This window comes from Lolium rigidum, chromosome 3, assembly GCF_022539505.1.
Source record: "Lolium rigidum isolate FL_2022 chromosome 3, APGP_CSIRO_Lrig_0.1, whole genome shotgun sequence".
Taxonomy (NCBI): Eukaryota; Viridiplantae; Streptophyta; class Magnoliopsida; order Poales; family Poaceae; genus Lolium; species Lolium rigidum.
Window position 1 is genome coordinate 69,901,251 of NC_061510.1, and position 15,158 is coordinate 69,916,408.

The following is a 15,158-nucleotide window of genomic DNA, read 5'->3' on the forward strand; positions in this document are numbered from 1 at the left end:
CGCAGCTGCTATGATATCGGGGGCATCCAGACCGGCGGCTTGCACTATGAGCGGGGCGATCGATTGTTTACTTTGTTCCCCGAGCTGGGCAACTTCTTTCCCCCTTTCTAATTTTTTCTCGGCCTCCTCCAAGGCTTTCTTCTCCGCTAACTCTTGGTTCCTCTTGAACGCGAGTGCTTGCCTACGAAGTTCACGTAAATAGTCGTCAGGCAGATTCTTCGCGGCTTGGGACGGTGTGTTCAAAAATGACTTAGCCCAGCTCTTTTCCTTGTCAGAAAATACTTGCTTGGGCTCGGGCTCTCTTTTCTTCTTGCAGTCCGCCTTCCATTTCTCATATTCAGCGGCCGCGTGTGCGTCGACTTCCTCGGCACTACGTTCCCAAGGCCTTGTGGGGAGAGGCTTCGGTGATGGCTCTGGTATCTTTGTGGTTCTAGGTCCATAAGGGTCCGGGTTAATAACCCAGGACCTGCTACGCTTCTTCGCCGGAGGTGGATTGGGGGCGGTGTCCGATCACCCGCCGGACGAGGACCGGGGGCGGCGTCACGCTACCCGCCGGAGGTGAATTGGGGGCGGCGTCGCCTGCCGTGAAGGAGGTGTAGGTGAAGCACCACCACCACCACCGCCACCGCCACCGTCACCGCCACCGCCACCGCCACCGCCACCACCACCACCGTAGGGGGGTGGACTTGTTGGCGCCTCGCCCGGAAACTTGATAAACTTCTTCGCCATAGAATGAGCTGGCGCTTGACATCTCCAAGTCTTTTCACCCCTTCGGGTGTAGCAATGTCAATGTCCGGGTCCTCAAACCCTTGGACTATCTCCTCCACCGTGACACGAGCATAGCCATCTTGAATGGGGTTGTTGTGGTGGAGTGCTCCAGTGGTAAAGCACTGCCGATGGCTACCTTCATGGACATGTTCCCGATAGGATAATACGGATGACATGCTTTCATCTCCTTTATATCGTCCACGGGGTAGCGAGGAGGCTCGGGTGCAGTAATTTCGACCACCGGAGGCTCCGGTGCGGTAATTTCGATCGTCGGTGCACCAGCCGGTGAGGCCTCCGTGGAAGCCACGCTGCTTCTTCTCCGCTGCTGGCTTCCGAGATCCATTGGATGATCTTCATGCTGCGCCCGAGCTGCATCTCTTTCGGCTACTAGTACACTCACGATTTTCTTCATCACATCCATTTCCGTTACCAACTTCGCCACAACATCCGCATCCCGATCCATCTTTCTCTTACGGCTTCGTAACCGTACGGGTCATCGTTCCGGGGAACCCTACTTTCCACGGAATGGGCCCCATGCCTCGTACACGTCCTCCGTGTTCGGGATTCCCGAGGGCTTTTGTCGTGGCGTCGTTCTCTCTGTTGAACTTGATCCTCCCCTCTTGAGCATCCCTCATTGCCTCAATAAGCTTTTGGGTGGGTTTAATTATTTTGCCCCGATAAACACACTCCCCTGTCTCCGGGTTCGGCGATCCCCCATGCCCGTACCACCAGCTTTTGGCCCTTGGGTCCCATCCCTCCGTACACTGGACGGATTCCTCGCGCCCTCGGCTCGTTCTCCATCTTCTCCCACTTAGGCTGCCAAAAGCGATACCCTCCTGGCCCCATAATATGATTGTACTCCTTCTTGGCCGCATTCTCCTTATTTTTTTCGATATTTCAAGGAACTGCTCCGATTTCTTTTGCTTCACAAATTCTGGCCAATCATGTTGCGGTTTCTCATATTGTCCTTTGAAATCCGGAGTCTTGCCCTGCTTGACAAAGTCATGGGCTAGATTTTGCTTGTATTTCCGGAATGCGTTGGACATCTTAGAAAGAGCGAACTGTTTGACTAGCTTGCACCTCTCCTTGTTTTCCTGAATCTTGTTACCCTTCTCATCGTATTTGCGGTATTCCGGAGGTAGAACGAAATGTTCCATAAGCTTGTTGAAGCAATCTTTTTTTGTTCTCTTATCGACAAAAGTGAAACCAAAACGTGCCTTCTTTGGCTCATTCCACTCCTGGACGGTGATCGAGACGTTGTCTCTAACAACGGCTCCGCATTGGCTGATAAACTTGGTGGCGTTCTTGTTGGGCTCCAGCGGCCTGCCGGTTTCTTCATCGACAACCTCGATGGTGCATGTTTCGTTTGGTTTCATCGTCTTGGTTGCGCCACGCTTTGACGACGTACTCGATTTTTTCGACGATTCGGCCGAGGGCTAAAATAAGAAAGAGAGTCGCGCGCGTTAGTACACACACATTTATTCATATCAGTTAGTTTGTATCACCAGACGCTCAATATGTATATATATACCTCGGCGCCGGAGGTGGTTGCTACTTCCAATTGAAGATCGTCATTTATCGACGTTTCTTCGGCATCATCTTGCTGACGGCGCCCTTCATCTTCACCCTCAAGGTTCAGATAAGAAGAGATATCATCTTCTTCTTGTCCGGTCGGCACATATAGAATATCGCCTTTTATGATGCCGAACATATGTTCTTCAAGGTCCGGATCATAGTTGTCCAGAATCGGGTCAGCTCTATCGTCCGCCATATGTCAGTCCTGAAAACATGTAGTAAAAACAAATTAATTAAGTGAAGAAGGGGGGCGGTGGCGGTGGCGAAAGGGCGGTGCCAGAAGGAGGGGGCCGGCGAGCTGGAAGGGGTGGGAGAGGGTGTCGCGGAAGAGCGCGTGTGTGCGCCGGGAGAGATTGGAGGGGCCGGGGCGCCGGCGGGCGCCGCCCTAGCGATTGCATGTGTGCGTGTGTGGCGCGCGCCCCCGGCCGGCCGCCGGCCTCCCTCTCCCCCTGTCTGTGTGGCGCCGGTGGGGAAATTATAAGTCTCAATTATTTGTTTTTTAAGTCAAATTGTAGTCTCAAATTATTTAGTCAAATTGTAGTCTCAAATTATTTAGTTAATTTTAAGTCTTAAATTTTAAGTCTCAATTATTTGTTGTTTAAGTCAAATTGTAGTCTCAAATTATTTAGTTAATTTTAAGTCTCAAATTTTAAGTCTCAAATTTTAAGTCTCAAATTTTTAAGTCTCAAATTTTAAGTCTCAAATTTTAAGACTTTTTTTAGTTTTTTAAGTCTCAAAATTTTAAGTCTCAATTATATATTTAGTAAATTTTAAGTATCAATTATTTAGTTTTTTAAGTCAAATTTTAATTAGTTCCTTTTTAAGTGAAATTTTAGTACACACATATTTTTAACAAGAAAAAAAACTAAAAAAAAAAAGGGCCGGGGCAGCCTCTCTTATCTCCGGCCTCTCTCTCTCTCACCGCGGGTCGCCCCGGCCCGGCCCCTTCTCTCTGGCCGCGCCGCCGGCGGCGCAACGCGGGAGAGCAGCGCGTCGAGGGCGGCGTCAAGGGGCGCCCGAGAGCAGCGCGCGGCGGCGCGGTAGTGTGGCGGCGCGCGCGATCGAAGTGAGAGAAGGCCGGGGGAGAGGCGCGCGCGGCGGCGGACGACGGCGACGTACGAGCTTCGCGTCGGCGGCGGAAGACGGCGTCGGCGTGTGGCGGCAGCAGCGGGCGTCGGCGAGGGCGGAGGCGTCGAGGGCGGCGGCGTGTAGAGCTTCCCGTCGAGGGCGGCGGCGTCGAGGAGCGCAGCACTCTGGATCGCGCGGAGAAGAAGAAGTGCCGTGGCGGTTCGCGCGGCGAGTTTTTATAGGACCCCCCTTTAGTCGCGGTTGGGGTCCCCAACCGCGACTAAAGGTACCCCTTTAGTCGCGGTTGGTGACCCCAACCGCGACTAAAGCCTTTTTTCGCCCCGCGGTTGAGGTTCCCGCGGAAAACGATCTTTAGTCGCGGTTGGCCTGGCCAACCGCGACTAAAGGCCTTTTTCGAAATTATTTCGTTTTCTAAATGTGAAAAATAAAACTAATTAAATTCAAAACTTTAAAAATACAAATAATATATCAAAAAATTCAGAAAAATAAAACTAATTAAATTCAAAACTTTAAAAATACAAATAATATATCAAAAAATTCAGAAAAATAAAACTAATTTATTTCAAAATATTAAAAATACAAATTATATATCAAAAAATTAAGAAAAATAAAACTAATTCATTTCAAAATGTTTAAAATACATATAATATATCAAAAATTCAGAAAAATAAAACTAATTCAATTCAAAATTTTAAAAATACAAATAATACATCAAAAAATTCAGAAAAATAAAACTAATTCAATTCAAAATCTTAAAAATACAAATAATATATCAATAAATTCATAAAAATAAAAATAATTCAATTCAAAATCTTAAAAATACAAATAATATATCAAAAAATTCAGAAAAATAAAACTAATTCAATTCAAAATTTTAAAAATACAAATTATCAAAAAATTCATAAAAATAAAACTAATTCAATTCAAAATTTCTTCCCGACCGCCTCTGTCTTCTCGTTGGCCCCCTCTTCCCGCCTCTGTCTTTCCGCCGACCCCCTCTTCCCGCCTCTGTCTTTCCGCCGACCCCCTCTGTCTTTCCGCCGACCCCCTCTTCCCGCCATTTCTTCCCTGTCTTCCCGCCTCTTTCTTCCCGCCAATTTCTTCCCGCCAATTTCTTCCCGCCTCTTTCTTCCCGCCACTTTCTTCCCGCCTCCTGTCTTCCCGCTCCCATTTTCCCGCCATTTGTCACTACATATATGTAGCCCAGCTTGGCCAGCATTATCACATCTCTACAATCTCTCATCACTATCTCATGGCTTCCACCGCACCCACTCTAACCTACCAGCAGGTGGAGGAGCTTTGCGCCTCGAACTACCCTTGCCCACCGGGCTACCGCGTCCCCGCCGGGCCGGAGCCTAAGCGCCGGCGGCGTGCCGGTCCCTCCCATCCCTCGAGTGCTCGCGCGCCGGGCGGCCATCACGAACCACTACTACCTCGACCTCACGCCGGAGCGGCGGATGAATCCCCGCCGGCATCCCGATAACCAGCATACTTGGGACGCCTTCTTCATCAATCGGCGTGAGAGGGCGCTCGCCGAGTATGAGGAGGACGGTCCGCCTCCCGGAAACTTCCACGAGGCCGGCCGTCGGCTATGGTGGTACGGCCGGACTCGCGGAGCGTCATGGACTACATCACGGCCGGCGATATCCCCCGCCTGCGCTACCCTCGGTTCGAGCCACGAGCGCCGCCCGACGACGGCGACGACAGCGGCGACGACGACGCCGGCAACTTAGAAGGCGACGACTACCGGTACAACGGCGGCGGCTATGAAGACTACGAGTATGCATATTATACGCCTAGGCGGGAGTATGACTAAATCACTCCAAATTTCATGTATGCAGGAGTATGACTTAGTCACTCCAAATTTCCTGTATGCGGGAGTATGACTTAGTCACTCCAAATTTCATGTATGCGGGAGTATGACTTAGTCACTCCAAATTTCATGTATCATCGGTGCTATCTCGAGTCAATTGAATCATTCGAAAATGGACACCAAACACATCACGGGTAATATAATTCACATGATTCATTCAACAAAGTTTGGTACAATAAATTATTACACATCATTTCTTCCCTTGTGTCCCCGCTTGCTTACGATTGTGCCGTATCCATGGAGCATCCTCATCATTTAACTTAATGCTTGGGTCGGTGTTCACTTTGAAGGGCGGAATTTCAGCAAACATATTATAATCTTCCGACATGTCTGTCTTGTCCTCCACTCCCACGATGTTTCTTTTCCCTGAAAGAACAATGTGGCGCTTTGGATCATCGCATGATGTACTGATCGTTTTCTTATCTTTCCGTTTCCTCGGTTTGCTACTCATGTCCTTCACATAGAAAACCTGAGCGACATCTTTCGCTAGGACGAATGGTTCGTCAAGGTAACCAAGATTGTTGAAATCCACCATTGTCATTCCGTATTGCTGGTCCACCTTTACCCCACCTCCTGTTAGCTTGAACCATTTGCACCGGAACAAAGGGACCCTAAAGGAGGGTCCATAGTCAAGTTCCCATATCTCCTCTATGTAACCATAATATGTGACCTTTTGCCCATTCTCGGTTGCTGCATCAAAGCGGACACCACTGTTTTGGTTGGTGCTCTTTTTATCTTGGGCGATCGTGTAAAATGTATTCCCATTTATCTCGTACCCTTGGAAATTCGTTATAGTCGAAGATGGTGTCTTGGCCAACATGTACAGCTGATCTACAACATGATCGTCACTCATTAAATGTTTTCTCAACCAAGCTGCCGAAAGTCTCCATGTGGGCCTTCCTAATCCAGGATTCGAGGCTTCCCGGGGTTGTCCGAGCGTAAAATATTCTTGTGTTTCTCAAAGTACGGAGCCACCAAGCTGGAATTGGTCGAACCGTGTGGTGTGCTTCGGTCGAGAGAATGGCCATCCATACATATCGTTGATTTCCTTCCGATCGTGCCTTTTCCACTTAGTCTCCCCTCGTGCCGCGATTGAGGAAGACCAATCGGCTTAAGGTCAGGAACAAAGTCAACACAAAACTTAATTACCTCCTCATTTCCATAGCCCTTGGCGATGCTTCCTTCTGGCCTAGCACGGTTACGAACATATTTCTTTAATATTCCCATGAACCTCTCGAAGGGGAACATATTGTGTAGAAATACAGGACCGAGAATGGAAATCTCATCGACTAGGTGAACCAGGAGGTGCGTCATAATATTGAAGAAGGATGGCGGGAACACCAACTCGAAACCGACAAGACATTGGATCACATCGTTCCGTAACCGTGGTAGAACTTCGGATTGATTACCTTCGAGAGATTGCATTGAGGAATGCACATAGCTTCACAATGGCTACTCGAACATTTTCCGGCAGGAGCCCCCTCAAAGCAATCGGAATCAATTGCGTCATAATCACGTGGCAGTCGTGAGACTTCAGGTTTTGGAACTTTTTCTCCGCCATGTTTATTATTCCCTTTATATTGGACGAGAATCCTGACGGGACCTTCATACTTGCTCGGGCATTCAAAAAAGATGACCTTCTCTTCTTTGGTCGGAGCGTAGCCGGCACGACCTTGAAACCGTTCCGCATGCCGGTCATCGGGGTCTTTCAAACTTTGTCTGGTCCTGCCGTGCTTCCTTTGTATCATTTGACTTCCCATACACGCCCAAGAAGCTTAGGATGTTCACGCAAATATTCTTCGTAACGTGCATCACGTCGATTGCGGAGCGGACTTCTAGGACTTTCCAATATTCTAGCTCCCGGAATATAGATTTCTTCTTCCACATGGCTACGTGCCCGTCGGCTCCCTTCGGAACCGATTGTCCGCCGGGACCCTTTCCAAAGATGACTTTCAAATCCTTGACCATATCAAATACCTCAGCACCGAGTGTGTTCCGCAGGCTTCGGCTGGTGATCTGCCTTGCCGTTGTAATGCTTGCCTTTCTTTCTTACTGGATGACCTTTCGGAAGAAATCGATGATGTCCAAGGTACACGTTCTTCTTACAATTTGGCAAATGTACACTTTCAGTCTCATGTAAGCAGTGCGTGCATGTATTGTATCCCTTATTTGACAGTCCCGAAAGGTTACTAAGAGCAGGCCAATCGTTGATGGTTACGAAAAGCAACGCTCGTAGGTCAAATTCCTCTTCTTTGTGCTCATCCCACACACGGACACCAGGTCTGCCCCATAGCTGTAAAAGTTCATCAACTAATGGCCTTAGGTACACATCGATGTCGTTGCCGGGTTGCTTCGGACCTTGGATGAGCACTGGCATCATAATGAACTTCCGCTTCATGCACAACCAAGGAGGAAGGTTGTAGATGCATAGAGTCACGGGCCGAGTACTATGGCTGGAGCTCTGCTCGCCAAAAGGATTCATGCCATCCGTACTTAGACCAAATCTTATGTTCCTTGCGTCAGCTGCAAAATCTTTGAACTCTCTGTCGATCTTTCTCCATTGCGTTCCATCTGCGGGGTGTCTCAACTCCCCGTCCGACTTACGGTCCTCTTTGTGCCATCGCAACAACTTGGCATGCTCTTTGTTCCCGAACAGACGTTTCAACCGTGGTATTATAGGAGCATACCACATCACCTTGGCGGGAACCCTCTTCCCGGGTTTCCGGCCCTCAACATCGTCACCGGGGTCATCGCCTCCGATCTTATAATGCAATGCGGTGCATACCGGGCATTCATTCAAATTCTCGTATTCACCGTTGTAGAGGATGCGATCGTTGATGCATGCATGTATCTTCAGAACCTCTAAACCTAGAGGGCAGACAACCTTCTTTGCTTCGTACGTAGTGGCAGGCAACTCGTTATTCTTTGGAAACATATTCTTCAATATTTTCAGCAAGTTTTCAAATGCCGAGTCAGCTACACCTGCCTCGTGCCTTCCATTTCAGCAAATCCGAGTGTGCAGCCCAGCTTTTTAGACCATCATCGCATCCGGGGTACAGCGCCTTCCTGTGATCCTCTAACATGCGATCCAAATTCTCCCTCTCTTTTTCAGTTTCGCAGCGTCTCCGTGCATCAGCAATGGTCCGACCAAGATCATCAACGGGATCATCACGTGCCTCTTCTTCACCTTCCCCTTCACCTTCAGCATCCTCCATGAAAGTATCACCGAAATGAGCAAGATAGCTTTCATCGATGAAATCATCCCCTTCTTCATCTTCTTCCATTATAACCCCTCTTTCTCCATGCTTGGTCCAACAATTATAGCTTGGCATGAAACCGTGCCGAAGCAGGTGCATGTGAACATCTCTTGAGGAAGAGTAACCCTTCCGATTCTTACGGTTAACACATGGACGAGATAACAAAACCCCCACGCTTGTTCGCATTAGCCACTACGAGGAAATCTTTCAAACCCGTACTGAACTCGCCGGAGAGTCGGTTACCGTACATCCATTATCGATTCATCTGCATTATTATAATATAAAATATATAATTAACCATCATGCATTTGTTAAACTAACTAGCTACAAACAATATAAATTAAACAATGAACTACACACACATGCATATTTTATCAACGACACATCAAAGGTTCAAGTTGCTAACCGCGATCGAGGAGGAAAAAATAAATGAGAAAGCTCAAGTGTGGCTCCAACACTTCATATCATGTTTGTTTCATGCTCTTGGGGCATTTCATCAAACACCTTATGTGCATAAGAGGAACCAAAAGCAAACCTAACACCCACTTGTGAAGTTTGTGAAGAGAATGGCTCCAAATGGCTAAGTGTTGGCTGCTGGATGGGTATATATAGGGGGGGGCTTTAGTCCCGGTTGGCCTAGCCAACCGCGACTAAAGGCCTTCGGGCACCTTTAGTCGCGGTTGGCCTGGCCAACCGCGACTAAAGCCCCCCACGTGCACCGGCTGGCCACCGAGCGCCCTGGGCCCAGGCCTTTGGTCGCGGTTCGCCTCCCGAACCGCGACTAAAGGTCCCATTAGTCGCGGTTCCTACAGCTTCGCGACTTATGGAGCTCACCGGAAGCCTGTTTTTCTACCAGTGTCAGAAGAATAAAGTGAAAATCTAGGAAGTGCGTGCTCTCCCATTTCTCGCATTAGCCACTGATCCTAGTTTGTTGCATGCGCCTCTATACATAAACATCAGTCTTTAAGAAAAAAAATGTTTATGGATTCAGCAGGCTTGTCCATTTTACCATCCGTTTAGCAGCAACACCATATTCATATTGCACTGTCTATCAATCAAGAACTACAATAGGCACTATGCATGTAGTTGTACACTTGTACCTATAAACATACAATGAATATTATTAGAAGCGTAAATTTGCCAAGTGTTAGAGACCAGATAAAGTAATAGAGAGAAGCATGCTTGTGCATAGTTGTTTATGCAGGCACAGAACAAGAATCAGGTAAAAGATTTGAAAACTAACGAATGCTCTTCATAGACTAACCTCAAACATTTCTGAGCAAGGGATAAAATGGAGTCATGGCATTGTTAGGTTTAAGGAGGCATATGTATGGACCTGAAATAAAGACCACACATGTTGTGGTTTTCAGAAAAAGAACATGTCCTTCACTACTGTGAATTAGCTTCTCCTTGACCATTATTATTATTTTGAGAAAAGGGAACCATTGCTGGGTACAAAAATCTGTGCAATTTGTCCGTTAATTTCAGAGAAGCATGTGTAGTGGAATAGTATATCCTCTGGTCTATGTAGCAGAACCAAAACACAGGAAATCATCAGGTTACACATACGAAAAATACACGAGCATGACTAATGTTGAAGATCCGTTTTTTACTGTTCTTCTATGCCATGATAGTAATGCCTAAAGGTATCTTTTTCTTTAACAAACAATGGCATACAGAACATTTAGATATTCAAATAATAATTTGGTTGCGACCTCACTGAAATGGAAACAGGGGCTTGTGTAAGGACAAATAATCACAAGAATCTGAGCCATTTAGTTAAGCATAGTAGAGCCAAGATAAAGCTGACAGTTCAAAACCATTCCTTCCCTTTCAGGCCCTAAACTTTATAGCTAGACTATTTAGAAGGGCGACTTAGTACCTCCAGGGATTCCAATTAGCGTCATAGCTACAATTAATGAGATCTCACAATTAGTAGAGTAACTGGGAAAGTGAAAACAAGGCCACAAAGAAATAATTGCAGGAAATATATATTAGAATAATAAAGTTGTAAATGATGATTTTTAAAAAAATAGTACATCATAATTATATGCAGATATATCAAATATATTAGTTTGAAATCTGGAAAATAAAATATACACACTCTGGAAAACTTCGATTAATCTGGCTTCATCCATAATACATACACTCAAATGCCAGTAGATGCAATATATAGACACTCTAGAAAACTTCGATTAATCTGGCTTCATCCATAATACATACACTCAAATGTCAGTAGATGCAATACACTTTTTCACGCTAGGCTTCAGATTATTTTCGCCACTAAACTGAATTTACTTATAGTAAGTATTGTCACCTTGGTAACTTAAACCAAGAAGTGCAAAGTTGAAAACATACCAAGCCATGTCTTCAACCTTTTGCCAACCAAAAGTTGGTTTGTTTGTTCACATTCAACAATCAAGAATGCATGACAACCAATTTTTCGATTAACTTGGTTATATGCATCTGATATGAAGTTCTAATATTGGTAAGATCGCTAGAACATCTTGCCTATTGCTAGCTGATGTAATTCCTAGCACATAGAAGGCTTGCACCTAGGCTATGTAAAACCACCATAATTATTATTTTGCAACCAACGGTACTGTTAAGCTAAATATGAAATTAGCAGATTATTTTTGCTAATTGTAATCCATCATGAAGCTATGATAATTCATGGAAAATTAAGACAATCGTTTAAAATTCTCGAGCACCTTCCTCATCTGACACATGACGCCATGACACTCGTCTCCGCGCCTGAAGACACCAGACGTTGGACATCCTATTTGCGGAAATCACCTTCCTGAAGCAAGTTAAAAGAATTTGCATAACTCAGACAAAAAACCAAGACATGGGAAAAGGAAATCAAGGAGAGGAAGATTTGATTGTGGCTTCAGAACTTCAACCTGGCCATAGTCGGCGATTCATTGAGAAGCTGAAGCAAGGGAAGTCCAGCAAGAATGAACGGTTGCCCCAAAACCCTATGCAGCTGCACCATGGAGGCGAGGGAGCGTACAATTTGATTGGGGAAGCGCTGAACCAATTTTCAGCCAGAAAGGTGGACAGATAGAGCGGCGTGATTACACCCAAAGAGATAGGGTGGTATCCTTTAGCTGTTAGCATAAATTTTGGATCCTTACTTGAGTGTATGTCAGCAAATGAAACTATCGGTATCTGATATGGAAAATCAAGTGTGTAATGTAATGGTACAGCATACTAATAACAAAATTCCATGAAGGCAACTGTATCAAATAGAATTTGGACCCATTGTTCGATGATATAAAATCTATATGAAATATAATATTTATTAACATAGATTAGTGCAGTAGGTATTTGAAATACTAATATTAATTCCTGCTCCTTTTCGGCTTTTCCCCAAAAATGTAAAAAAGATAAGCATGACACTGCCCTAATAATGATCATAGTTCAACAATCCATGAGATAAACAAATAGCCATAATTTTTATCCATGTAGATATTGATAACCTGAATTGTTTCTCATTTAGAAGATTTGCCTTCTGTTGTCAAAGCTAAATTTCAGTTTCTCTAACAGCCAGGTGAATTAGGAGCATGCACATAGCTACTTGTATTCTGGTAGAAGCTGCACACCTGAAAATCACTTACAAGCCTTGAGAATTTAGATATGCAATAATGAAGAACATCATTACAATCAACGAAGAAAATTTACAACAGCCTGAATAAACTCTGATTCAGAAGTTTGTCTTCAGAGCTCAAAGTCGGTTTCTCTTAAGAAACTCTAACTTAAGAGCATTGACATAGCTGCTTGTATGTAGGTACAAGAGGCGTAGTTGAATGTCACATAACTTATAGTAATATTCGGAGGAAACCCCAATCCATTATATGTGACACTTTGTCAAGTTAAAATTTGTACAACATGTAATTGCATGGAGGAATCACTGTAATTGCATAGTTATTATAATGTTGAAGAAATAAGGTGCATAGTGCATGGAGGAATACTACATGTATTTCAGTATGGGTCGATCTCGCACTGGGCACGCGGACCTTTCTCTGATGGCTCGCGTTTGATGCATCTCACATAATTTCTCTTCTTGCGTCGGGTCTGGGTTTGCCTATGTTGTAGAAAGACCTGGGTTTGCCTATGTTGTAGAAAGACACAACAGTCAACAGTGAGCAATGGCTTTTTTTTTACAGAGCGGTGAGCAATGGCTTGGTAGCAGAGAGCGGCAAAGATCTTAAAGACATCATCACTTAAGAAGCGGATGAAGTGGCGACCTAGACAGGATAGATTGGATCGTACCTTTTTCTACTCCCTTCGATTCATATTAATTGACTTCAATATGAATGTATCTAGAACAAAATGTGTCTAGATACATCTATATTAGAGTCAATTAATATGAACCGGAGGGAGTACAAGAATTTCATTGTGGATGGAACACTGAAGCCCCAACAGTGACGGCCTGCACGAAGCGTCGAACCGCCGCTACCCTCACCCAGCGCCTCCCCTAGACCATGGCAGCGGCCGCCGCCATCCACCAACTGCGGCCACCATCGTCGACCCCAATCTCGCCGGACGGCCTCCGACCGTGCTAGGGTTTGCCTCCACCGCTGCCTAATTTGTTTGGGAGAGAGAGAGAGCACCATGGCAGGGTGTCCTCATCCGGTTGCTTGTGTTCCAGATGGGGGCGGAGGGTCAAGCGAGGGCGCTGGAGGTGCGGTGATGGCTTGGTGGAGGGTGGCTGCTGCAGCCGGTGGAGAAGAGGAGGAGACGTGGGAAGGGACGCCACCCCGAATACAGCGCGCAGATTCGCAGAAGACCTTGCGTAGAAGAAAACCGACCTTGCGTCGCACCGAACGAGGACGCAGCGACACAAAAAAATCTCACGCGGTGAAAATGACTAACACGCTGGTAGGTGGGGACGAACACGACGGACTCGGTGGAGCAACCACAGACGCCCGGAACCCTGGGAGCTTAGAGCTCTTTAAGGATGGCAGACTATGATTGTTTAAGGTTGCTTGGTGAGGTGGATAGCTTGCATGTTAAGAGAATTTAACTTAGTGGGTTGCTCCTATTTAGATATTATAGATTTATGTCCGAGGATTGTTAGAGATATAAAAATACCAAAAAAGGTGTATCAGTCCATTAATCATACTCGAAGTGTGAGTTTTTATGTAGTTTTTCTACTACAAGTGGCAGCGGCACCGTAGTTTGTAAATTGTATCCGTACCCACTAGAAACGAGTTTAGGCGATCATATGTGGGAACCGAGTGTGCCAAGCTTGGGGACAACCGATCTCTTATTCCTAGTGTTTTTTAAATAGAAGGCCCATTGGCCCAGCTTTATATATAAAACCACACAGGTTACAACGGGGACAGCAACACAACAAAAGAAAAAGAAAACTTTTCTCAAAAAAAGAAAAAAAAAAGAAAACTGGGGATACCAGTTCAAAATACAAGCACAAGTGGTGAAAGCTAAAGCCTAACCAACAAAAGACTAGGCGGAGCACAGCCAGGCTCTAAACTCCACAAACTACATAGGCGCCCAAGACTTTAGCTAAACACCGGCGGCTCAGGCCGAAACTTCAAGCGCCGAGACGCCACTCCGCGAAACTGCTCCCGACTGAAGAGGTACACACGACCACTGACACCATGGGACTAGCAGACTGCGCTAGAGAGCAGACGAGCCACCATAGATCAAAGGGGGAAGCTTTACGACAACGCCTCTAGGAAGGGGAGCGGCGCTCTCGAGCGTCACCGTTGTCGGCACAGGGACGTGCAACGCTTTCGCGGCTGCTTCAACACCCACACCAAGGAAGACCTAAGTCTTTGGGCTGGCCATCAGGACAACCACCAGCTAATGAGGAGTACCGGTGTCCCACGTGCCACGGCACAGACTCCGACAGCCACCCTAGGCTCGAGAGAGGCCGCGCTATCCGAAGGCACACCGTTTAAAAGAAGCCGATCATAGCCTAACGCAGGGCATCGACGAGAGGGATTCCGCGGAGGACCTCAGCGAAATCGCCAGTCAGTATTGCAGCTGATAATACCCAGGGGACAACAACCAGCGGCGGGGTGAGTGTGTCATGGCCATGCCTCCAAGGAGGTAAACGGCGTCCAGAAACGTTGTCATCGCCGGCATTGGCCGAAGCCTTGCGGTGCTTTCGCGGACACACGATCGCGCACGCCAGCGTCCCAGCAGGCCCAACCACGAGACCAAACCAGACAAGCAGCTCCGAGACACACCGTCCCAGCGGTTGTCAGACTGGCTGGAGAGGATCAAACTACCGGCGGCGGCGAGCCGTCGCCGTACCATTGCCTCACCACCCCACCAGCCAAAGATCCCAAGCACTCACGAGCCGGAGCAAACCCGAGAGAGACCAGATGACCCGGCCCTCGCCAAGGTCACCAGGAAGCGGCCTAGACCTAGGCCCGCCGGCCCAGATCTGGGCCCGCCGCCGCCATCCCATGGCCACGGCCGAGACATCGCTGAACCGCGACACCCCCCACCAGCAGGCCAAGGCAGCAGGGCAGCCGGAGTCTCGGCCACCTGCCGAAAACGGAGGACACACACCCAAGCCTCGCCGGGAGTGGGGGGGGGGGGGAGGAGGCGCCTTCCGCCGT